General features: G+C 39.5%; 1 protein-coding gene across 1 annotated transcript in view; it reads right to left on the bottom strand.

Moving 5' to 3' along the window:
* The window catches only part of ROBO1 (roundabout guidance receptor 1), a 1,289,171-nt gene that overhangs the window by 437,109 nt on the left and 827,577 nt on the right, over positions 1–24,485 (bottom strand). The gene's annotated exons all lie outside the window — the stretch shown is intronic.

The raw sequence follows: 24,485 nt of genomic DNA, 5'->3' as shown, positions 1-24,485 counted from the left end.
TCAGTCCAACTTTGTCAAAAAAAGTAATAGCCACTCCACAGTTTGTTTTGGGGGAGGTAGAGGATAATTTTAAATTTGGTCCTCAACATCAGTGTAATTTTTTTAAAAGTATTGATTGTTACACCAGTTAGAAAGAATAAATGCACCCCTATATTCATAGCAGCCCAATTTACAATAGCTAAGATTTGGAAACAGCCTAAGTGCCCATCAGCAGATGAGTGGATTAAAAAACTGTGTAGGGCGGTGAGGGCATGTACTGGGTGATGGGAGAGGCTGGGGAGTGGTCAATGGGGGGAAAAGGAGATTTTGTAATACTTTAAACAATAAAGAGTTTAAATTTTAAAAAAAAGACCTGTAGCACATATACACAATGGAATACTACACTGTTTTAAAAAAAGAACTCTTACCATTTGCAACAGCATGGATGGACCTGGAGAGCATTATGCTAAGCGAAATAAGCCAGTCAGAGAAAGATAAGTATCACATGATCTCACTCATTTATGGAATATAATGAGCAACATAATCTGATGAACAAAAATAGATCCAGAGATAGAAGCATTGATCAGACCGTCAAACCTCACAGGGAAGGCAGGGGAGGGTGGATGTGTGGGAGGGAGGGAGAGTGAGGATAAAAGATCAACCAAAGAACTTGTACGCATATAAGCATAACCAATGGACGCAGTCAATAGTGGGGTGAAGGCCTAGGCTTGGGGGTAGGGGCGGGCTGGGAGAGGACAATGGGGGGATAAAGGGGACATATGTAATACTTTCAACAATAAGAATAGCATAGGAAATGTTGTCAATAATATTACAATAGCTATATATGGTGTTAGATGGTACTAGATTTATCGGGATGGTCACTTTGTAAGTTATATAAATGTCCAATCACTGAGTTGTGCACCTGAAACTATACTGTACCTCAACTCTAATAAAAAATTTAAAAATATTTTTTAAAAAGTATTGTTTCCTCTGACTGAGAGCATGTAAGTTGCATAAAGGACCAGAATAAAACCTTTGTTGTTGTTTTTATTTTTATTTCCACCCAGTATAGTGCCTGGTCTTTAACAAGTGAATAAATTACTCTAGTAGCAGTAGATTGTTATTTTATGCTTCACATTGGCTATGCCTCTAATCGTTCACCCCAATAAATGAAACACTCCGGTTGAATTACAAGACACTGCTTTGGGTCTTAGGCATATATATATAGGTCAGGAAGAAATCCTCCTTGCCCTCAATTGATTCAAAATCTGACAATGGAAACAAACAAAAAGCCCTACACAATATAATTCATGTAGCCTTATAGTAGATGTGTGCACGGACTCCTACAGCAGCAGAGAAGGGCCGATTCACCTAGACGTAAAGAACTGGGAGTTGGGGTGGAGGGGATGGAAGTCCAAAATGTCCTCCTAGACACAATGCCTGCCCTGCCTCAGATGTGCTGAGGGACTAATCAATCAGGCAGAGGGGCGAGAGGAAGAAACAGCCCTTTGAAAGATGAGTCTTAAGAATTCGGAAAGAGAAAGTATGTTAGCATAGCAGGGTAAGTGGGTGGCTGCTTTGAAAATGAGAGGAGGCACCCATATTAGGGCCCTAATAAGTGGACATAATGAATTTCTGTCGTCGTAGACATTGGGCCAGGCCTCTTTGTTTCCTCCCCACTCTGGATTCTGTGAGCCTATAATTTCTTCACTCAATTACTTCATTTATAGGCCTGCCCTTAAACATCTTTCTTCATAACTGCTTTTGTCACACTTGTTTCCAGGAAGTCTTTCTGAACCTGTATAGCATGAATTAACACTTTAATTTCAAAATGAGAAAGCTTGTAATTACAAAGAGCCAGTCTTACCTAAGATCACACATCAGTGCTCAGGCAACCTGGGGTCCTTTGGACGAGGATTTTGTCTGAATAATTTTTATATTCTCAGTGTTTATGCCAGATAACTTTATATAGCTTTATATAGTGATTACTCAGCAAATATTTGTGAAACTAAATTATAACCTGAATCTACTCCAGACCCCATAATTTTTATAAATCAATAGTGCATATTAAAATTGTAATTTTTCATTACATGTACTTTTCTTTTTTTCTTTTTTTTTTAAATCCTTACTCAAGGACAGGCTTAGAGAGAGGACAGAAGAGAGTGAGGGACAGACAGAGAGAGAAAGAGAAACACCAATGTGAGAGAGAAACATTAATCAGTTCCCTTCCATATGCTTCCTGACTGGGGATAAATTCTGCAACCCAGGTATCAGTAGGAATCTAACCAGCAACCATTAAGTCAGTGGTTCTCAACCTTCTGGCCCTTTAAATACAGGTCCTCATGTTGTGATCCAACCATAAAATTATTTTCGTTGCTACTTCATAACTGTAATGTTGCTACTGTTATGAATTGTAATGTAAATGTCTGATATACAGGATGTTCTTAGGAAGGGTCGTTCGACCGCCAAAGGGGTCGCGACCCACAGGTTGAGAACCGCTGCATTAGGTGCACCAAACAATGCAACCAACCAACTCTGGCTGGGCTTCTTCTCTTAATGCTAACTTTGTCTATTCAACAACTGTTACTGAGCTCCCACCATGTGCTGTGTGTGTGGTAACTATTGGAGGTACTTAGTGCTATAAAACAGCCATGGATCATTCCTCACGAGATGTGAAACTATTGTAAAAATCAGGACATAAGTAATCCTGAAGCTGAGAATGTGCTTTGAATAAGAGTACACAGTGCTAGCCTAGTGATTGAGTGTCAACCTATGAACCAGAAAGAAGGTCATGGGTTCAATTCCCACCCAGGGCATATGCCCAGATTGTGGGCTTGATCCTTAGAGTGGATCAAGCCTGCATGCTCGATGTTTCTATCTCTCTCTCCGTTTCTCTCTGGAATCAATAAAAAAATATATTTTTAAGAGTACACAGTACCTGTAAGTGCATCCATGAGTAAGGAAGGTATGTGCCCTGATGGAAAATCAAACCAGCAGTGACAAGCATATTGAGACTTAATACAAATAACAATAAAGGTGGATGTGCCACAGCCAATCCAGTAGCAACATTACAAAACAGACTGCTCCTTTGGCCATGAAACCTAGACTACACCTCTCCCTGCCCTCTTCAAAGTTCTTCTGATATTAGCATTGCTAATTAGCACTTAATTAGCATTAGTAACCAGTACTCCAATATCCAGTGGCTTTCCCAGAAAATGTACTCATATGAAGAGATAAAATAAAGTGATATTTATAATCTACATGTGTGTTAAGGTTTAAAAGTAAGAGTTCTATATGTAAATTTGAGGTACTGTGAAATTCAAATGATGTCTTTATTGATAACCTAAGAAGTACTGTATTTACAATTTGTCCTATCAATATGTGGTACAGACATGGGCTGAGCAAGGATGATAGGCCAGTACCGAAGGTCACCAGGGAGGAAAAGCTCTAGATGCCTAGGAACAGGCATTGTGGGGTGGGACCTCACCCCCAGGAGGACCTTCCTTCCCCTAGCATATAGCTGGTCATGCTGTTTAGACCCCTAACCTTTCTGTCCCTAGAGATAGCATCTAGGCCTCAGTTGTATTTCAGCGCCAGGCCCAGAAACGCAATAAAAGCAGATAAGCAAGGTCATGGCTGATCTCAGCACAAGCTGCATGGCACTGACCAATCAGTGGAGACCTAGACACGGAAAAGAACACACCCGGACAGCTGCTTAGTATTCTATTGAGATCTTCCCCTGGAGCTTCCCGTAAAATCTCCACCCTCAAAACCCTTAGAATGGAGGGCCCAGTGCACTCTCTCCCTGGAGCAAGCCCCAGCCTTTCCTTTCTCTCACCCTTTCCCTCCCCCTCTCCAGGTGCTTACCATTACCTACCACTCTCCCAAGCTCCTAGGGCACTTCCTTTGCCTCAATAACTTGTTTCCTCCTCCCGTTTCCTCTATCAATGACTTCTTCTGCTGCTGTGGTTTGCCAAATAAATGTTTTCGTATACTCTGAGTCCTGGCTCTGAATTCTTTCCTAGCCAGAACCCAAGTACCCAGGTGGGGCCTGACTCCACTGGTCTAACACCTGGTGTGGTTCCTGCCCCTACAACAAATAGGCAATTTTATCTCATCTTACTAAACACACACACACACACACTAGGTCTCAGCAACTTAGTATTGGTTTGAACCCTGAGTTCATTTCTATATCCCCTTTTAGGACTTCAAACTTATACTTATTGAATACTTTTTATGAGGAAAATAATGCTTTTTTCACCATTTAATCTCAAAACTCTTTGAGGTAGATATTACTAGTATCCCCGATTTACAGATGAGGCAACTAAGGCCTAGAAAAATATGAGTAATATAATCAAGTTCACTCAGTTCACTGATGTAATAACTATATTTTCTTATTTTCTGCATTCTTAATGCTCTGGTATATGGAGCTCTCTGACAAAGAAACTGCCTCTCCTGGGCCAGCCACTTCCTAGAGATGGCAAACATTTGCCCTAGAGCGCTCTCTTCAAAACAAATCAACCCATCCAGAGCCCATTCACTGACTACCCTCCACCATCAGGCTCTTACACTCCAGGGGGCAATATTTCTTTGCCCTAATCACTCAGGCTCTGGACAACTAGGAACCATCCCCGAGACCACACCTCGCTGGATTTATTGAAACTATCCAATCCTAAACCTGCTCAGCTTGCACACCTTGCCTCAAGTACTCTGTCCCATAAAAACTACAACAGAGGATTTTGCCCAAGCTTTCCTCGCCTCTTTCTGCCTCCCAACCCACCCCAAGCAGACCCTGATGCCTCCATATGGCCCTGCATGATATCCTCTCCCTTCACAACAGTCATTCCCCTGTCTGTCTGTCCCCTGCATGTCTTACCATACCTGATTACCACAAATCCTGGGTACATTTCACAACTGCAAGTGAGGACAGACAGACACACAGAATGGGATAAGTATTGATTATGGGATAAGTGAATGAGTTACTTTAGGGGCTGAAATCTTACCCACCCAATTATTTTTTTAAATGACACTGAATCTCCCAATGCCAGTGACTCATCTAAAACTCCAGTTCTTCTAACACAGTATTAAAGCTCTAATTTGGTTTTTGGTTTCTTGAAGAAAAGATTTAAATAATAAAAACGGGAGCTGGATACATTGTTTTGGATTCAGAAAACATATTTAAAGTGTGAAGTTTGTTACTAGTAAATCTCTACCTTCCCTTCGAATTTACCCAAATTAGCCTAATTCTTCTCCATTCTTGACACTTTCCAATATTTGTCCCCACCCCACCCCACACTCCAAATGAAAATTTCCATACCCTAATGCTAAAGAGCTGAGCTTCAAGTAAAAGATCTATAATCTGATTAACATAATTCACAGTAAATTGCAAATCTCTTAATCCTCTTAAGAGTATTACTTTTTTTTTTTTTTTTTTTGGTAGGAGAGCAACCTGATATAGTTCTAATTGTTGGCATTTTTGTACAGCATAAACAATATATTTTGCTTTATAGAAATAGAAATGGCTATCACATTGGCATGGCAATCTGCCCAAAAATCTGTTTCCAACCTGTCAAATTAACCCTAAATTTTCTCTTAACAGCATTCACACTTCTTTTGATTTAGTTTATTTTTTTGTTGCTGTTGTCATTTTTGTTTTTCAACCTCTGGTAAGTGGTCTATAAGTTTGGATTCTCCGTAGGGATAATTTTTCCCTTGTGGCTGATAAATCAAGGCCTATACAAAGCAACTATCATAAAAACTAGTTTCTGTTTTAAAAAAAAAAGTCTTGATAAAGACTACCAATCAGCAAAACCATGATAAAAACAACGTAACAACACTTACATAAATATTAAACGTATCAAACATGTTTTAAACATTTCACATATTTTTTAACATTCACAGCAACCCTATGAGATAGGCACCAAAATTATTTCCATTTTACTTATAAGGAAATGGAAAACTGAAATAACCTATTAAAGTGAAATGGGTGGTTATCAGTGAAGTCAGATTTCACAAGCAGATGTTTGACCTCTGAAGCCCATTCCCTACAATCACTACTCTCCACTGTAGCATTTTCAGCTGTTTTCAACTCATGGCATACACACACTAATTATTAACATTCTACATACACCGAAAAATATATTCTTTGCTGATCTGACAAAAAAAAAAAAGGTATAATTTTGATTCATTCACATGGGATGGATATTGTTGTATTGGCTGTTGTCATTTTTTTTAATCCTCACCGGAGTATATGTTTTCATTAATTTTAGAGAGAGAGAAAAGGAGAGGAAGAGAGAGAGCGGAACTTCAATGTAGAGAGAAACATTGATCTGTTGCCTCCCATGCCCACTCCAACCAGGGACCAAACCCAAAACCTCGGCATGTTCTCTCACCTGGAATCAAACCCACAATCTTTTGGTGCACGGAATGATGCTCTGACCAACTGAGCCACACCAGTCAGGTTGTTGTCAATTTTTTACTTGACAATCTAAGGGAAAAGAGGTCAGTGCCCCTGACTAAATACTCAGGTTTTGCATATTTTAAAATTTGGAGGACACGCCTATTGAAAATTGCTTCTCTACTGAAAGACACACTGACCAGGAAAACTTTATAGACAGATAACCCAGCTCATTGTGTTGTTCCTAGGTTAAAAACGACAGAATTTAAATTCTGGAAGTGGGCCAAATACCAACTGTTTCAATTCCTGCATGGTAATGATAAAAACAACAACGACAAAAAACAACAACGAACTAGCTCATGCATGGCAAGGTAAAAAGCTTCACGGTAGCAATTTCAAAGCCAGCAGCAACCACCATGTTTGAAGCCTAGTCATTATTCCCCCTCATCCTACTACAGAATACAGAAAAATCACAGGGAAATCTACAAACTCCAAGCCAAGGTAGACTTCCAAAGCTCTATTTGATCCATTTTGTGGGATCTAGTAAAAAAGAAAGAGGAAAACATAACTATTGAACACCCCATTCATAATTATTTCAAAATTTGGTGCTTTACAATAATTTCTACCACAAGCTGTCCCAAGACTTTTGCTTTAAAAAAAAAAACAGGATAGATTATCATATTTGGGAATTATGGGTTTTTTCTTCTTTCCATTTTTCATTTGTTTCTAAAAGGATACAATTTTACCCAAGTATATGAGGAAGTATTATTCCTTTATATAACTCCAGTCAAACAAAATAAAGAAATCCATGTACTGAATCACTTCTTAATTCACCAAATGAGCTATGTGCTGATTGTACAGTGTGAAAGGAGACCTAGGTAAGCAAATGCAACACAGCATGACTATGGGCAAGGTCACAGTTATACAATGCTAAAGAAACACATAGGAAGTACATCAATTCTACAGTGGGTGGTTGGAAGGGGCAGCTAAGGTTTTCTGGAGGAGGAGATACCTGAATAGATTCATTAGGCCAAACAAGAATTGGTATGAAAAATAGGGAAGGAAAAAGGAAAGAAATGGAGCTAGACAGTGTTCCCAAACAAAAGTAGCATTCAGTAAAATTTAGAGCACTGAGTAGCATTTAGAAAAACCAGAGTGTTATTGGAGGATATTGGAAGTTGGTTCAAGGCAGGGAACCCTAATTAGGCAGGTGTGCAATATAATCAAATCAGTAATACCACTATATCCAAACACGAAGTACTTGCCAAAATAAACTGATGAAAAAAAATGGATCCAGAGACACAGAAGCATGGGACAGACTGTGGAATGTCAGAGGGAAGGCAGGGGTGGGTGTGTGGATGGAAAGAGATCAACCAATGAACTTATATGCACATATGCACAACCCATGGACACAGACAATAATGTGGTGAAGGCCTGGGGCTGGGAGGGAGGGCGGTCAATGAGGAAAAAAAGGGAACATCGGTAATACTTTCAACAATAAAGATAAGTTTAAAAAACAGAAATCAAATCATACGTAATGTTTCTATGGTTCACAAAGAAGGAAGAGTCTTTCCATGAAAGGGAATGGAGAGTAGAAATAGTTATGGTCCCAGGGACAATAAAGATCAGCATAGGCAAATTAGCTGCTAAGTCCTCATTCTCTAAAGGCTGCAGTTATCAGCAATAGAAATAATTTCAAAATAAACATGGAAATGATGGCTGCCCTTTCAAGTGCTGAAAAACCCACTATTATTGCCAAGCTGTTTTGTCAGAACATCAGGTAATGCTCATGTTGAGACATGCCTCCTGTGGACAATGAAATGTTGGTGATGGTTTCCAGCTTCAAATGAATCATCTCTCCTTGCTCAGGGCACATTACTGCTCCTGACCTCTTCCCTTGCCCGTGCCTTGACCTTCTTCCACTCAGACATCATTCCCTGCCTCATGCCTGTGAGCATCTCACATTATTTGTGGGCTATGGCTCCAGAATTTAGCATGAGGAAGGCCCCACGGATAGATGTCTAACATGAGAAACGCTCCTAATGATCCCCAGTGGGACTCTGCATCCTCCTCCAGTAGGATGAGACGTTCAAAGACAAAAAGAAATTCTATGCACTTTATAGTGAGAGATAATGAATAGACATTTCTACACATACGTGTGTTTTACTTTGATTTAGCAAAAAATGGCCAGTTTTGCTTATTTTAAGAGAGTTCACAGAAGTTTCTTCATATTGTTAGCTTTGCAATATAACTTGAACACCTGAGTAAATTATACCATTTCTATGTTGCTTAAAGAAAACCTCCAAATGTTATTTTAGAAATGTTTATGAATTATGCACAAGGTTTCCTCACAGAAATGCTAGATTTGCTCTTGAAAACTGTGCATAAATCAATATTTCGTAAATTAAATAATATTTCTCACTGACAAATTATTTCAGAGATGCTTTATTTTCATTACTGGTTAATATTCAATTGGCTGTGATTACTGACCCTTCAGATTAAGCTTCTTTCTTGATAATATTTGTGAAATAGCTAATGATCTATAAACAAATAATAAACAAATAAGGGAAACTGGATTTTACAAAAGATCCTGCAATAAATTCTTGCAGAAGTAAGGGTTTCTTTGCAATTCAACCACAGCCCTGCTTTTCTTTATTTATATTTCCTCAGATTTCCTTAATGTATTTTCTCAGCCAGCAATTTATCTGCAGCACCGTGGTGTGCCTCTTAATAGCAATCAGTAAACCTTCAGTAAACTGTCTTTGTTAATAACTTCTCTTCTTATTCAAGAATATATTTATTTATTCAGTTCATCAGGGACTCTTAGCTCATCAACCGGCTTGTGGCTTTGTTTTCTTTGTTTGTTAGCTTTGGGACAAAAGAATCAACATAAACAGTCAAATGATCAGTTTTTGCCTGGCTCAACAAATACAATTTGTAAAATGTAAATAGCTCCCAATAAAGGCAGAAGCGTTCAGTTAAATAAATAAGCCGTTATCCTACTGTGTTGTTACTAGTTAAATAGAGTAGATGGCCAAACATCAGAAAAAGTAAAAGCTTCTAAAATGTTAGAGACACAGAAAGTGAGGAGATACTGATGTATTTTGAGTAGGAATGAGCAGCAACAGATAAGTCAGTCCTCTGTGGGACACACAGTGTAATGCTACAGCCACTAGTTACCTCAATGCCACATTTGGCTTATTATTGTTGTTGCTGTTACTGTTATTTTAGATTCAATTGCTCCTATGTATCAGTTGGGAGGTTTTACTTAAAAATATGGATTTATTCCTTCTCTTGAAAACTCTGAAAGTCTGTCTATATTGAGCCCATATTTCTCCATGGCAGCATCCACTCAGCCAAACTATTGCAGCTCCTTCCTTATACTCCATTTCTGTTTTCAACCATTATAAAATCTTATCAGAGGAGAAAATCATATTCTCACAAATTCTATTTTATCTTCCCTGCCAAGAATTATGACTTTAAGGGCAGTTCTAAGATGGAAAATTAAGGTGGAAAGATAATTATCTATTTTCTTACCAAAATACATAAAGAATTCATACTACTCAACAAAAAGAAGACAAACAATCCAATTTAAAAAATGGACAACAGACCTGACTAGACACTTCTCCAAGAGAACATACAGATGTCCAATAGACATAAGAAAAAATGCTCAACGCCAGCTAATCATCATAGAGATGCAAATTAAAACTACAGTGAGGTACAAAGGCTAGAGGGCAACCAAGATGGCGGCACAGGTAAACACCTGAACTTGCTGCCGTGCACAACCACATTAAAACTACAACTAAAAGACAAAACGAATATCATCCAGAACCACGGGAAGGTTGGCTGAGTGGGAATTCTACAACTGGAAGGAAAGAGAAAAGCACATTGAAGCGGATAGGAGGTGCAGAGTTGCGGAAGTGCGGAGGTACGGACGTGCGCGAAAGGGGCTGGCAGCTGGGTACGCTGTTGTCTTTTTCAATCGGGAGGGAGATACAAGATCCCGACTGCTCTGAACTCCAGTTCTGGGTGAGAATCTGAGGACCCAGACACATAAGGAGAGAAACTGGACTGTCTGGCATCGGGCTTGAATGGAACGTGAGGGCAGCTTTCTCTCAGAGGTGCTTGCAGCAGTCATTGTTCCTGCACAGGGCCTTGAGACACAGAGACCCAGGGACCTATCATGGCAGGGCTGACAGGCAACCATTGCTGTTTGCTCTGCCCTGATGACTCCCTGAGACTCCGCCCCACCCAATTTACAACCCCACCCAAGCTGTGCAGAGAGGCTTTTGCATAGGAATGGCCTGGCCTTTCTCCACCTAAAAACCTGTCAAATTGCAGCTGGGTCAGAGAACCCCAGAGCTTCCAAAAGAAGGCCTAAGGCTTGTCAACAGCCTGCATCGCTTCACAGCTGGGCCTCATCTGGGCACCTCCAAACCCCAAACAAAGAGGAGGAATCTGCAGATCTCTCTGTAGCTCCTGCTGGGTGGCCTCAGGCAGTGGCTGACTTTGCACCCCCTTGGAAATCCAAGAGCCAACGTACCCAGAGGTCAGAGTGAGACCACACCAGATTACAGCTCTGCATCCATAAGAGACACACTTAGGGGGCAGACTCAGTGAGCACCAAAGCCCCACTGAAGCAAGTCCTGCCCCATAAGGGTGTCTCCAACAAAGAAGTGCTCCAATTGTAGACACAACTGGTCCTCACAGTCAATTGGCAGGGAGGTCAATTCCTCCCAGTGATACCAACAGCAATCAAGGCTTAACTACAACAAAACTGTGCACACAGCCCACAAAGGGGTGCACCAAGAGTGTCCATCTCAGGTAATTAGGGAGGCTGAGCCACTAGGCCCAACAGGACACCTAGCACACAAAGCCACTCTATCAACACAGGGAAGCAGCCAAAATGCAGAGACAAAGAAACAGGTCACAAATGAAAGAAATGGAGGAAAGGAAACTACTGGATTTGGAGTTCAAAACCCCCGTTATAAGGTTTTTCAAGAATCTTCTAGAAACCTCCAAGAAATATAGTGAGATCCTCAAGGATATGAAAAAGGACCAATTAGAAAATAAGCATACACTGACTGAAATAAAGAATAATATACAGCCCTAACTGGTTTGGCTCAATGGATAGAGCGACGGCCTGCAGACTCAAGGGTCCCAGATTCGATTCCAGTCCAGGGCATGTACCTTGGTTGCAGGCACATACCCAGTAGCGAGTGTGCAGGAGGCAGCTGATCAATGCTTCTCTCTCATCAATGTTTCTGACTCTCTATCCCTCTCCCTTCCTCTCTGTAAAAAATCAATAAAATATATTTTAAAAAAATAAAATAAATAAAATGCCAAGAGCAAAAGACAAAGAGAGAATATTAAAAGCAGCAAGAGAAAACCAGTCAGTTACCTACAAGGGAGTACCCATAGGACTGTCAGCTGATTTCCCAACAGAAACTATGCAGGCCAGAAGGGAGTGGCAAGAAATATTCAAAGGGATGAATAGCAAGAACCTACAGCCAAGATTACTCTACCCAGCAAAGCCATCATTTAGAATTGAAGGTCAGATAAAGAGCTTCACAGATAAAACAAAGCTAAAGGAGTTCATGAAATCAACAAACAACAAGTGCTGGTGAGGATGTGGAGAAAAGGAAACGTTAGTACACTGTTAGTGCAAATGCAGACTGGTGCAGCCACTGTGGAAAACAGTATGGAGTTTCCTCAAAAAAATTAAACATGGAACTGCCATTTGACCCGGCCATCCCACGTCTGGGGATATATCCTAAGAATCCTGAATACCAATCAGCAAGAATATATGCACCCTTATGTTCACAGCAGCACAATTTACAATAGCTAATATCTGGTACTGACACAAGAACAGCCCAAGTGCCCACCAGCGGATGAGTGGATAAAAAAGTGTGGTAAATTTACACAATGGAATACTATGAGGCTGGAAAAAAGAAGGATCTCTTACCCTTTGAAACAGCATGAATGGACCTGGAAATCAATATGCTAAGAGAAATAAGCCAGTCAAAGCAAGACAAATATCACATGATCTCACTTATAAGTGGAATATAATGAACAAAATAAACTGAATAATGAAATAGGTCCAAAGATGTGGATGCATGGAACATATCTCAGAGGGAAGGCGGGGGGGATTAACCAAAGAATTTATACAGTAGTGTGGTGAAGGCCCAGAATGAGGCAGGGTTTGGGTAGAGGGGACATCTGTAATACTGTCAAAGTTATCTACATTTTTAACTAAAAAAGGAAATATATTCCTCAAACTTCATGTTACACTTCAGGGTACTGACAATATTGATGTTAAAACAGTAACAACAAAACAACATAACAAAGGAAAATGACTCAATGATATGAGGAAAACTGGAATAAAATGGGGATCTGGTGTCTGCAGAATCAAAGACTCAGAAAGAACTTAATAACTGGCTTCAAATACTGAAACAGTTTCATGTAGAGACTACACTAGGTTTACGATGGTAGCTTTGGAATGTAAAATCCAACCTGAGTAGGGCAGTAGATAGAATTGATTCTCAATTGCATATGAGAAGAAATTGTTTTAAAACTGTAAATGGAATCTTCTATACTATGAGATGGTTCCTGTCACTGAAAGCAATGAGGGTAGGATAAAAAGTACATGTTCGGGGTACTTAGAGAGGGTAGCAGCACGGAGAGACAATGTTCTAAGGTATGGTCCAAATGACTCTGAGAGGGTAAGATCAATACAGGCACTCGCCATTTTACAAAAGTTTGCTTTATGCCGCTTCACTTTTACTAAAGAATTGCATGTGTACCTGTTTCCACTAATGGAAAGATATTTGAAGATCATTTTCTCTTTTATGAAAAAAAGGCAAAAGTAGCATTGAGAATTTGCTTTACAGCAAGCTACTGTGAAGGCATCACACAACCCCAGCATTGGGAGTGGGCCTGCCACGCTCCTTCCCCAGGAACTACACTCAGAATCTCAGAAACAAGCCATCATGGCTATAAGCTGTGTCTGTGGGCATCTTATTTTGTGCATCCCAGCAATGTTACCCCAATATTTTTTAAAATATATTTCTTTATTGATTTCAGAGAGGAAGGGAGAAGGAGAGAGAGATAGAAACATCAATGATGAGAGAGAATCATTGATCGGCTGCCTCCTGCACACGCCCTACTAGGGATCGAGCCCGCAACCCAGGCATGTGCCCTTGGCCGGAATCGAACCTGGGACTCTGCGGTGCGCAGGCTGACGCTCTATCCACTGAGCCAAGGAGGCCAGGGCGCCAATATTTTTTTAAATACATGTTTTTATTGATTTGAGAGAGCAAGGAAAGGAGAGGGGGAGAGAGAGAAGCATCAATGTGAGAGAGAAACATTGATTGGCTGCCTCCTGCACGCTCCCTACTGGAATGGAGCATGCACAACCTGGGCATGTGCCCTGGCCGGAATAGAACTGGTGACCCTTAGACGCATGGGACGATGCTCAACCAACTGAACCACGCCAGCCAGAGCCACCCCAATAAATTTAATAACATAAAAAAATATTTTGTGCATCTGTTGGTAAGATGTGCCCTAAAGAAATTGCTTCTTCCCTTTTGCAGCTTACGAAAGCTTTCATAGGAACACTCTACTTTTAGGTAGTAAGGGAAACCGGTAATACACATAGTATTATATCTAAGCATATTTATCTGTATACTGCTACCCATATCAGAGAAAATGCCAAAGAAAAAGTCCTAATCTCTTAAAAATTAGGTCATTATGTTTACATTTATTTTACATAACCTTTTCTCCATTTGGTGGGAGCTTCTTACAGTCTAACATAGGAACGCACAGCAGTCATGCACATCTCTAGTAAATTACCTATATGGCAATCAATTGTTTACCATAATTTCCTTAAATGCAAAGAATAAGCTTTGTAAAAATACTTTGTTGCCTGGTAAAATTGATTAAATGAATGAAAACAAATGAATGCAAACAAAGAATGAATGCAATTATTAAATAATGTTCTCTACAATATAGCAATGTTATAAGTGAAAATCTATATATAACTCATTGTAAAACCTACTTCTTCAAAGAGAGATTATGTCAGTTTTTCACATCACCACTCCGGGATGCACCTTTCAAATACTTCTCCTCGCCCCACAAAATACTCCATTCTTTCTCTCAGTAGTCTTTAGGAACCTACTCGTTCTAGGAAGATTTCCCTGACAAAGTAAATCACCTTGATCTATCAGTTTCCAAAATGCAATTCTCACTTCTTCCATCATATCAAAACAACTTTCTTTCATATAATGCCAACAATTCAATAATGTGATTCAACACTCACTTTCTGGTCTATATCGTGTATTAAAATTTCTTCCAGCCTCGCGGGTGTGAGCACCCTCCCACAAACCAGGAGGTCACAGTTTGATTCCTGGTGAGGGCACATGCCCCGGTTATGGGCTTGATCCCCAGTAGGGGACATGCAGGAGGCAGCCTATGGGTGATTCTCATCTTTGCTGTTTCTATCTCTCTCTCCCTCTCTCTGACATGAATAAAAACATATTTTTAAAAAATCTTACACATTATCAGGTATGTCTGAAATACTCTTTTAAAGTAGACACTAGCAACAAAAGTTGACAGCTGATTAATAACTTTTAATTTTTATCAAGATTGATAGGTGATAGTTTACTGAGGAATAAAATGTTATTCGGTTTCACTAATAATAAATAAGTAGCATTGTCAAACATAAATAAACAGCAAAATGCATGAAATAAATTTATTATGAAATGTATTTTAAGACAAAGAGTAAAAGCCTTAAGGCTAAGACCCCAGGTCTGATATAAAGGAAGGTTTTTAAATATGATACTGAGATGATTAGTGGTAGAGTATGGATCTGGGAAAGTTTCCATCTTCCATGAGCCTTATGCAAACTAGTAACCTATGGAAATACAGACAAGAATATAAATGTACCCTCCATCTATACATATGGAAATAACTTTGGAGAGCCACATAGTTCAGCTGAGAAACCCATACCTAAGAAATTATAAAACAATCTTACTCAGACATGTATATTAAAAAGAGTAGAAAAGCAAAAGAATAACACTGTAAAAGCTAACCACATTACTTCTGAAAGGGTGCTGATTGCAGTACTGTTTTTGATAGTTATTACAGACTCTGGCAGGTTTCATTCACAGGGATCATGTTAACCAATGCTACATTCTTTGCTTTCTATAAAATGTGTCATCTGAGAAGGACACACCTTTAAAGGAACAGTAGTCAGAGATTCTAACCAGGCTGCTGCTTGATGTTTTTATTATCTGTAGCACCTAATTGCTAAACAAGCCATCTACTTTCAAACTCAAAAACCAAACATTAAACACAGTTCCTTAGAGAAGTTCGATCCCAGTGATAGTATGTTCTATACAAGGAAATTTCTCTTAACTTACACAGTTGAGCTATCATAAAACTTACTTGGTTCTTACTATCTCAAAGTTACTCTACAACCTGAACAGCACAGAATTCCACTAAACCATGTGAAGAGGCTGGACCTAAGGATTCTGTGTTCTATGATGTGTAATACCAGGGCACACTCTATTCTGTGGGTTATTGTGTGACAGGCAAAAGAGAGGAACAGATAATCAGATACACCAGAAAAATGTAACAGCTAAAAAGGAATTAACAAAGCTTGGCAGCACAAGCTAGTTCCCTCATAAAAAAGCCTCTTAGCCTTGGTATCCACACAGTTATACTATTCCATCTACAATGGTTTTCCTTTAAAGGACCAATGTAATATGTCTGTATAATGGTGAGGTGCAAAAATTCTGGGATCAGATGGGCTGTTTTCAAATTCTCACTCCACCCAAATAGCTAACTAACTCTAGGCAAGGAATTTAACTTTTCTGAAACTCACTTTCCATGTTGGTAAACAAGGACAAGAGCAGTGCATTAATTCCTAATGTGGTATTAGATAAGGCATGTTCGTACTTTGCCAGGTAGAGAGTCATAAATTTAGGTTTTGTAATTACTATTGTTAGAGATATTATTATTATGGATTCATAGTCCTTCAGATTCAGTGGGATTGGGCCTATAAATGTATCATTTCATCATATAATGAATCACTTGATTTTTCCTCATTTATCATATAAAAATATATGCATTAAATATTATGTATATATTTTATATTATTCATATTATAAATATATTTAGCATATATATTTATAACCATACTTTGAAAACATTATGTTAAATATGTCAAATTTAAAATGGTGAAAGGGTAACTCTGAATATAAGGCTGCAGGAAATGATGAGCTCCTAGGATTAAATGACCCTTAATAGGGAAAAATACCAAATAATACAATGAATTTTCTTTCCTGTCTGGCCATATTGACTCTAAATAAACACTGTCCTTATGATGCTTCTATTCCATCCTAATTCATCGAGATTAATAGCAACTAACTTGCAAGCAAATGTTCATCCTCTCTGCATAGGATCCAAGTGAAGGCCCTGCCCCTCTCTCTTACTTTCCTTCTGCATGTTTAGGTTTTGAAAAGTTCATTAAAATTTAAGCAAGTTCTAGTTCCAAACTTGACACCAGATTGCTAAGACTTTCACCTCCCTTCAAAAAGGAGGGAGAAAAACAGATGAGTTTATCTTTCACAGCCTGTACCAGCCAGTTTACTTTATAGGGACAACTTGCTAATTGAAGAGTCTGCAGATACTGCAATTACTTCCCAAACCAGGCAACTAAAGTAGTTTAAAGCTATCCAGAGGTGTATCGTTAACACGTACAAATGTGCTTTAACTCACTTTGATATATAGATGAGCAAGCACCATTTCAGTGAAGTTTCAGAGTAATAAAGGTGGCCTTTAAGTCTAGGCTGAGTAAAAAAAATCAGCTTTAGATCTGTGAAACTAAGAAGTGTACACTTATATTTCCTTCATACAGGAAAGGAATTGTAGGCAGACACTTTTAGCCAAACTAAAAGTTAGTACATCATCAGTGGGGGATGAAGGGGATCACATTAAAACAGAAGATATAACAGAGTAGGCAGGTTATGTAAGTTTGTAGATCTCATTAGCACCATATGATGACAAGTGAACCAGAAACAGACCTGTGGTCTGATTCACTTATTCTTTGGCCCCATGTTCCTTTCAAACTCTACTTGGAATTGTGAATGACATAAAAGGGCCTCGGTCATGTTAGTGGAGAGAAATGAAAACCCGGCCTCTATTTTCTCTTCTGCTAACAACCAGAAATGAGCTTACCAAGTTGAAGTTGTTGTGTTTTTTTTTCCATAATGGTGCATAAATTATGACCATATATATCATGCTAAAAAAGATTTTATGGTCATATAAACACTTGTAATGCTCATTGAGATTTTAAGTTAAATTGAGAGAAAACATACACCTAAAATGATTTTTAAAGTACTAAATGGTCCACTATAAGGATTTTATTATCCCTAACATACCACTTTACAGTTCCTCACATTAAAAGAAGAATCTACAGAACAGTGGGGATACAAAGTGGGTCTCTATTCTCAAGCAGAGCTTCTTGCAAATAATTTTAGGGGTAAATTCCGAGGACTACATGCTCCTTTTGTGGCTGACTATGGACAAGTTGTCCCTGGTCCCAGGTCAGGCACAGAGGAGCTGAACACAGGTACAGGTGAACCATACTTTGAACTTGGTACTTTCTGAAATTTAATCAAGAACATTTCAGATGGTGTAACCATGAGCTGCTACAGTTGGAGGAGCTTTAAAAATAGGTTTGCCGGGTGCTAGCCGGTTTGGCTCAGTGGATAAAGCGTCAACTGGAGGACTGAAGGATTCTGGGTTCGATTCCGATCAAGGGCACATGCCTGGGTTGTGGGCTTGATCACACTGTGGGGCATACAGAAGGCAGCCAATCAATGATTCTTTCTCATCATTGATGTTTCTATCTCTCTCAGGGATCCCTCTCCCTTCCTCTCTGAAATCAATAAAAATATGTAAAGAAAACTTTTTTTATAATAGGTTTTCCAGTAAAGAATAACACAATCTAAAAAAATAGAGCACCAGAATACAGTGCATTATTAGGAATGGAAGCCTACTACTCCCTACATCCAAATCAATCAGCTGACACAAAGTGAAAATATCCCCACTTAACGCAGAACTACACTGTTCTGTTGGCATTTGCTTGTATCCACTGATGGTGTTTTTAATGCTTCATTTAAGTGTCAAACTGGGTGACAGGCATTAATTCTATAGATGATTTAGCATCAAACGTTTTAGATCCAAAAATGTTTCTCCAATTGTTTACCTGCTATACACTATCCCTGCTATACAATCAAATAAACCAATTAAGTAAAATGAACAGATATTATTTCTCTGGCCCGAAGCCATGGACAGCTGTGAATACCACAGAGGCATTTCTTCCCTGCAATGTAGTCAGAAAGATACGCACAGTCATGCAGCTCAAAATATTGTTTTATGTGTGGAACAACATTGTCATAAGATGTTTGGAAGCCAAGTAAAATCACAGAAGAGAGGGGATTTGTAGCAGACTGTTTTGGCTGAAGGAAAATGAGACAGCTCTCCCATGAAGCAAGCAACATGACACCTTCCAGTGTGAGAAATAGCCTTTGGATGGGGAGAGCAAGAGCTAAAGGAAAAGAAGTGGAGATCAAAGCTCTCTCCCTGTACACTACAGATAATCTTTTTTCTTCCTCTTCAACAGCAACACCGAGGAAAGGCTGAAGGTGGTGGGAGAAGAATAGGAAACCGTGCTAATCCAGAATTGTAAAGAAAGGAGCTGGCCTTTTGATCTCCACAGGATGGCAACTTTATTGGCTATGCCTAAGCAGTTTCCAACCAGCTGATCAACCAGGTATTAACGATCAACTCTGCCATGATCAGTAACCATGAAGGGAGTCATCTGTGAACAGCAGTCAAGCAGAAGGCTCATCTACTACCAAATGACCACCAGCCCATATCCAACCCAGAGGGGAAGAGCAACCCCAGGGGAAATGACTGTCTCTCCTTGATGAGTACCAGTTATTTGCCTTGGGTCTTAGAGCAAAATCTTTCCCCAAGGGTGCATGAGAATGCACTCATTTTCCAGAATACAACTTGGAATTTCTGCGGACCTGCATCACTGTTTTGACTTTTGTTCAATCACTGCTTTTAAAAGCATGCCAGGAAATGCAGAGTCGATAAAGGCTGAACAGGAGTAGGCTGGGTGTAATGAATTAATTGTGTTGCCCAGTGATCTAAAGTTTTACAGACCAGCTACTTTCTGATAGGAAGAGGAATGCTTTCCTTTCAAAATCGTAAGTGCTCAAACCACATCTTTTTTAGGTGGATTTTTTGGGACAAGTTTCAAAATGAAAAATGACTGAACCACAAGTTTTCTGATTTAAATTCTTCACCTCTCTGTTTTAACGACAGAAGGGCATGGTAGTGAAGAGTTTTAGAATCAACTTTATTCAAATCCAGGCTCCTCCACATCTCCTAACTCTCCATGATGTGCTTTCCACAACCATAAAATAAGGGTAGGGTAATAATTTTACTAATAACAGCACCTATGTCATAGGATTCTCATAAACATTACGATAATGGTAAATGTTCAATAAATTATGATCATATTTTCATAGCAATAGTAGGAGTTATTGTCATAAAGTTTCTTATAGGACCCCCGAGATCAAAATCAATCTCATTTTTTAATTTCCTTCTTTTACTTTGATTAGTCTGTTCTAAGCAAAGATGTTATGGCATGGAAGATAAAAGGTAAGTACTTAATGTTTACTCCTCTATATATTGAGGTAGTCAATATTCTAGAGTTTTATTAAATGTAGCTTTAAAAAACTAGTCTATGAATTCATTAAAGATTTAAACATTTCAAAATGTATTGTTTTTTAAAAAAAGCAAAATGTCTACTTTACATAGTTGTTAAGTACAGAGTATATACGCTGACATCAAATTTTCAGAAGTCCATTTTTCAGGGATGTTTTTCAAGCTGTGTGTGGTCAGAGGGTACACTTAGATTTTGGCTGCTCTACTTCCACTCCACCTCTTTCTATATTTTTAAACTAGCTAAATTCTGGATCTATTTCTGGTTTCACTCCTCCTCCCGCCACTCCACCCCTCTGCCCCTTCCCTCCCCGCCCCCTGCTCCCCCACCTTTCTTACTACCAAATTTCTTAATTTATTCTGAAGATGACCTTAGGCCTAATTTTTAATTGAATAACAATTTTTATTTCCTTATGTTTTCATATAAGAAATAAAGCCTGCAAGGCAGTTATACTTTTATTTTAAGAAGTAAACATTTTTTCAAGGGGCTGGAAATTAGGATAAGCATCACCTTGGCGTCCTTTGTTAACACAGAAGGTGACAGGTGAAGACTCAACTATTTATGATCTCCACTGGGAAACTGTCATTCTGTTTCCTCCCAATCTTACTCCTGTTGCCCAGTATTGTTCATGATAAATATCTGCTCAGTGTAAAATATATGAACAAGCAAACAACTCCCACGTGTTAAAGGACCTTTTATCAAGATATAGGAATATTTTCAGTGCTGTCATAGTATTCAGGTAAATATATTTAAAAGCCAGAAGTTTATAAAGATAATAATAAGTAATGATTAGAATTACCAAAAAATCTTGCCAGAGAGGGAGAGAAAGGAGAGAGAAAAGAAGGAAGAGGGACGTAAAAGAGATAAATGACCCAGATAAGTGGCTCCTACAGTGCAACTTTTCTAAAAAAAGTCCCTCTTCAAAAAACAAAGAAAATCCGCCCTCTAAAAGAAAAAGAAAGGAAAAAAAGATAGCACAAATGAATTTCCACTTTATTTGAAAGTCAGTTCTCACTTTAAATTTGAATTGAAATTCAATCACTCTGCCACTTAAAAGCAAGTTTGAGCAACTGGAGGAGAGGAAGTCTATGAAGGAACCACTTCCTGAGACATCACACAGTTTTTTTTTAGTGCTACCCACCCTGCTCCCTTCACCAGAAGCCTAGCTATCCATAGAAAAGAACCCAGACATACAAACTCACTAAAAAAAATTCACCTTAACAATGGATTTTTAAGAAATACCTAATTTTCTTCAAAATTTTAGTTTCCTAGAATAAAAAGTTATATATTATAGCATCTGGTTAATGAAAGAAAGGCACCACAAAGCAAACACATACTCTTAAACATAGAATTTGATGTTAAGTACGACATCAACACATCAAAATGAAGTTTATAATCTGTTTGAAGAAAACTATAGGACTTTGTTAAGTTGGCATCCATGATAAAAAGAAAGAAAAAAGAACTGACAACCAATAGATGCTTTTACAGGTTAAATCTTGTTGAAGGTACCTTACCCCCAGTGCGCTTTGATTTATTTAAGCTCACCACATTTCTCTTAAATACACTCCATTAACAAGCGATAGACTGTGATCCTACGCTTGAGGCAATACATGAAACACAATCTTTCAAGAACTTCATTCATTCTCTGACCAGGTGTCTTGAGCACGCCCAAATCTACTTCTCTGAGTTCTGTGAAGTTTTATTCAAATCAATAGTGTGGCTTTAGAGTAGCACACTGCCATGAAATCACCCCAGCAGCCTAATAATTTGGCCTCTCAAGTTCAGATTCCCAGCATGAGTCTAAGTCATCAGGGGAATGATTAAGAGCTTCAGGTTAAATATGAGAGAGCACTTCTGACCTACAACCTGGCCAAAGAAGAAGATAAGCACACCTATAGGAAAAACCTTAGGTTTATTAAAAATCATCAGTGGCTTAAATGGAGAATTAAATCAGAAAAACAAGGCCAAAAATCAGTTCAGGTCTAAGACGATAAATGCCTCATCTATTTAAATTACAAATCCCAGATACTAACTACGAATCAAATTATTAAATCTGAAAAGACAGTACGCTCCCTCCCCAGACATTTTTCCAAGTAAAGACAGAATGTGCACAGGAAAGCAACCAGCTTTCAGTAATAAATACCCTCCCTATTAGGGTGACTCTATCTTTAATCTACAGCCATGATAAAATGTCCCAACATATACAAACTCAGCTCAAACAGTGACTAATGACCATTAATCCCCCTATCTTCAGTAATCTGCCCCTCCAGTCATTTATCACACTGACACTTCACTTTACACACGTGAATAAACTTTAACTGAGAAGGTGAATCAACAAAAATCTCAAAGGTATCTGAAGCTGTAAATTAAACTAAGGGGAGACACAGCAAAGAGAGACAAATAGAGAGATCAGATCTTAATGTTTTTGATTTGCATGCATGGCCAGTCTTGGGGCGGGGAACTATTCAATCATTCAGATCTGCAAACTAAGAAAAAAAGCAAAAAGCTACATTACAGAAAGGAGAAGTTGGAAGTAAGAAGAGGTGACCCTAAGAGTTGGTTTAATCTATTGATCCATCCACCATAGCACAGATCAAATATCGGAGGCTGGAACTTCAGTATTCTGTTTTCCTCAATTTAATGAACTTCTTATTTAGTTCAGTTGCAAACGTTCCTGGGCTGAAATTATTTTAGGAGTTTATTTGCTATTATTTAGCTGATGCATTTTTCTTTCTCATATTTCATTAACTTAAGTAAAATCCTCGGTCAAAATATAAACCATAGCCATGGACCATAAAAAGCTCAAACCAACCTTTTAAAACTACTTCATAATCAAGCTAATTGAGTGGCTTTAACCGATAGGCCCTGATGCAACCTGAAGCTCAGTATTCCACTATACAAATTCCCTGAGGTGCAGTGTGTGTGTGTGTGTGTGTGTGTGTGTGTGCGCGCGCGCGCGCGTGTGCGCGTTTTAGGGCCTGAAATCAGATCCTTGATTGAAACCAGAATCTACCAAAAGGAAAGAAAGGAAAGTTGAGTGGTGACTCTGTTCACCCACAGTAAGTTTCTTAGGGAGTGTAAAAAAAACTATATGTAAGTGTAGATACAGTGTCTACTCCTATGTCAGAAGGACCCCATTGCAGCATCCTCCCAGCACCTCATCTGGGGAGTTTCAGTACTATTTAATTAATCCCCCAAATCCTAAATCCAACCTTCTGTTTTCCTTTGCCAATGAAAATTCCCAGGCAATTAACTAACTGTTCCCTTTCAGATACTTGCAACCGCCTGTTTTCCTTCTAAACCCAGCCAGGCAGAGTGGCTAGTTTATATCCTACCGTAGGAAGGAGTTATTTCCTGAAGTTTCTACAGAATCAGATTTAATTACAGACTTTAGTTACATAAAACAACTACTAATAACCCCTTGTGCTCGGAGGAGGAGGGGCGAATTGGAGGACCAGGTTCAGGAATCCAGGCGGGTCTCCGAGCCACAAGATTCCCCCGGCGCACACCACCCTCCCCAAAGGAAGCAGCCCAGGGATGAAACTCACTTAGGCTCAATCGGGGGGCCCTCGCTCACCGCCAACTGCTGTCCCTCCTACCCTTGAGCTCAGACCTGCGTTTGCCAAGTGACCTGGGCGTGCCCTGAACTTGGCAAAAGGCCGAAGTCTACAGTGAGGCTGGGGGATTTGGGGGGATAGGGGTAAAGGGACGACGCAAAGTACGAACTAGAAACCGTTTTGCCTGAAACTCTTGCAGGGACCAAGCTCCTCAGGCCCTAGAAAGGAGAGGTGGCCGAAATGCAATTCGGGGTTTGGGTTGCGAAGTGGAGAAGGGGCGTGCAAGAGGGATGCGGGGTAAAGAAAGAAGACGCGAGGTTACCTGAACAGAGACATATTAATCCAAAGAGGTAAAAGTGAGCAGGCTCCGCGATCATTGTCCTCGGGTGGATCCTGCATACAGTCTCATGCCAAGAGGAGGGCGTAGAAATGGGGTCCCCGAATTTATGAAGCCACACCACACACACTACACACAAAGGCTTAATATAAGCAACGTGGGTCAATCCGCCAGGAGTTTTCAGGGGAATTACTTGTCGACCTTTCCGGACGCTGGTCAATATCGCAGGGCACTTTGCAGACCAAGAATTCCAAGGTTTGCCGTCTCTGGCTCCCAGGTCTCCGAGGAAGCTCGGCCACTTCCAAGGACCACCCAAAGCCGACAACAACAAAGAGCCGAAGCAGAAGGGCCTCGGTGCGGTTTCCTGCCTGCACGCGCTGGCGGAGCCTCCCGGCGTGCGCCCCCACACTGTGC

This window comes from Myotis davidii, unplaced genomic scaffold (genome assembly GCF_000327345.1).
Source record: "Myotis davidii unplaced genomic scaffold, ASM32734v1 scaffold24, whole genome shotgun sequence".
Classification (NCBI taxonomy): Eukaryota; Metazoa; Chordata; class Mammalia; order Chiroptera; family Vespertilionidae; genus Myotis; species Myotis davidii.
Note: the sequence above shows the minus strand (reverse complement) of the source record. Positions and strands in the feature narration are given on the sequence as shown.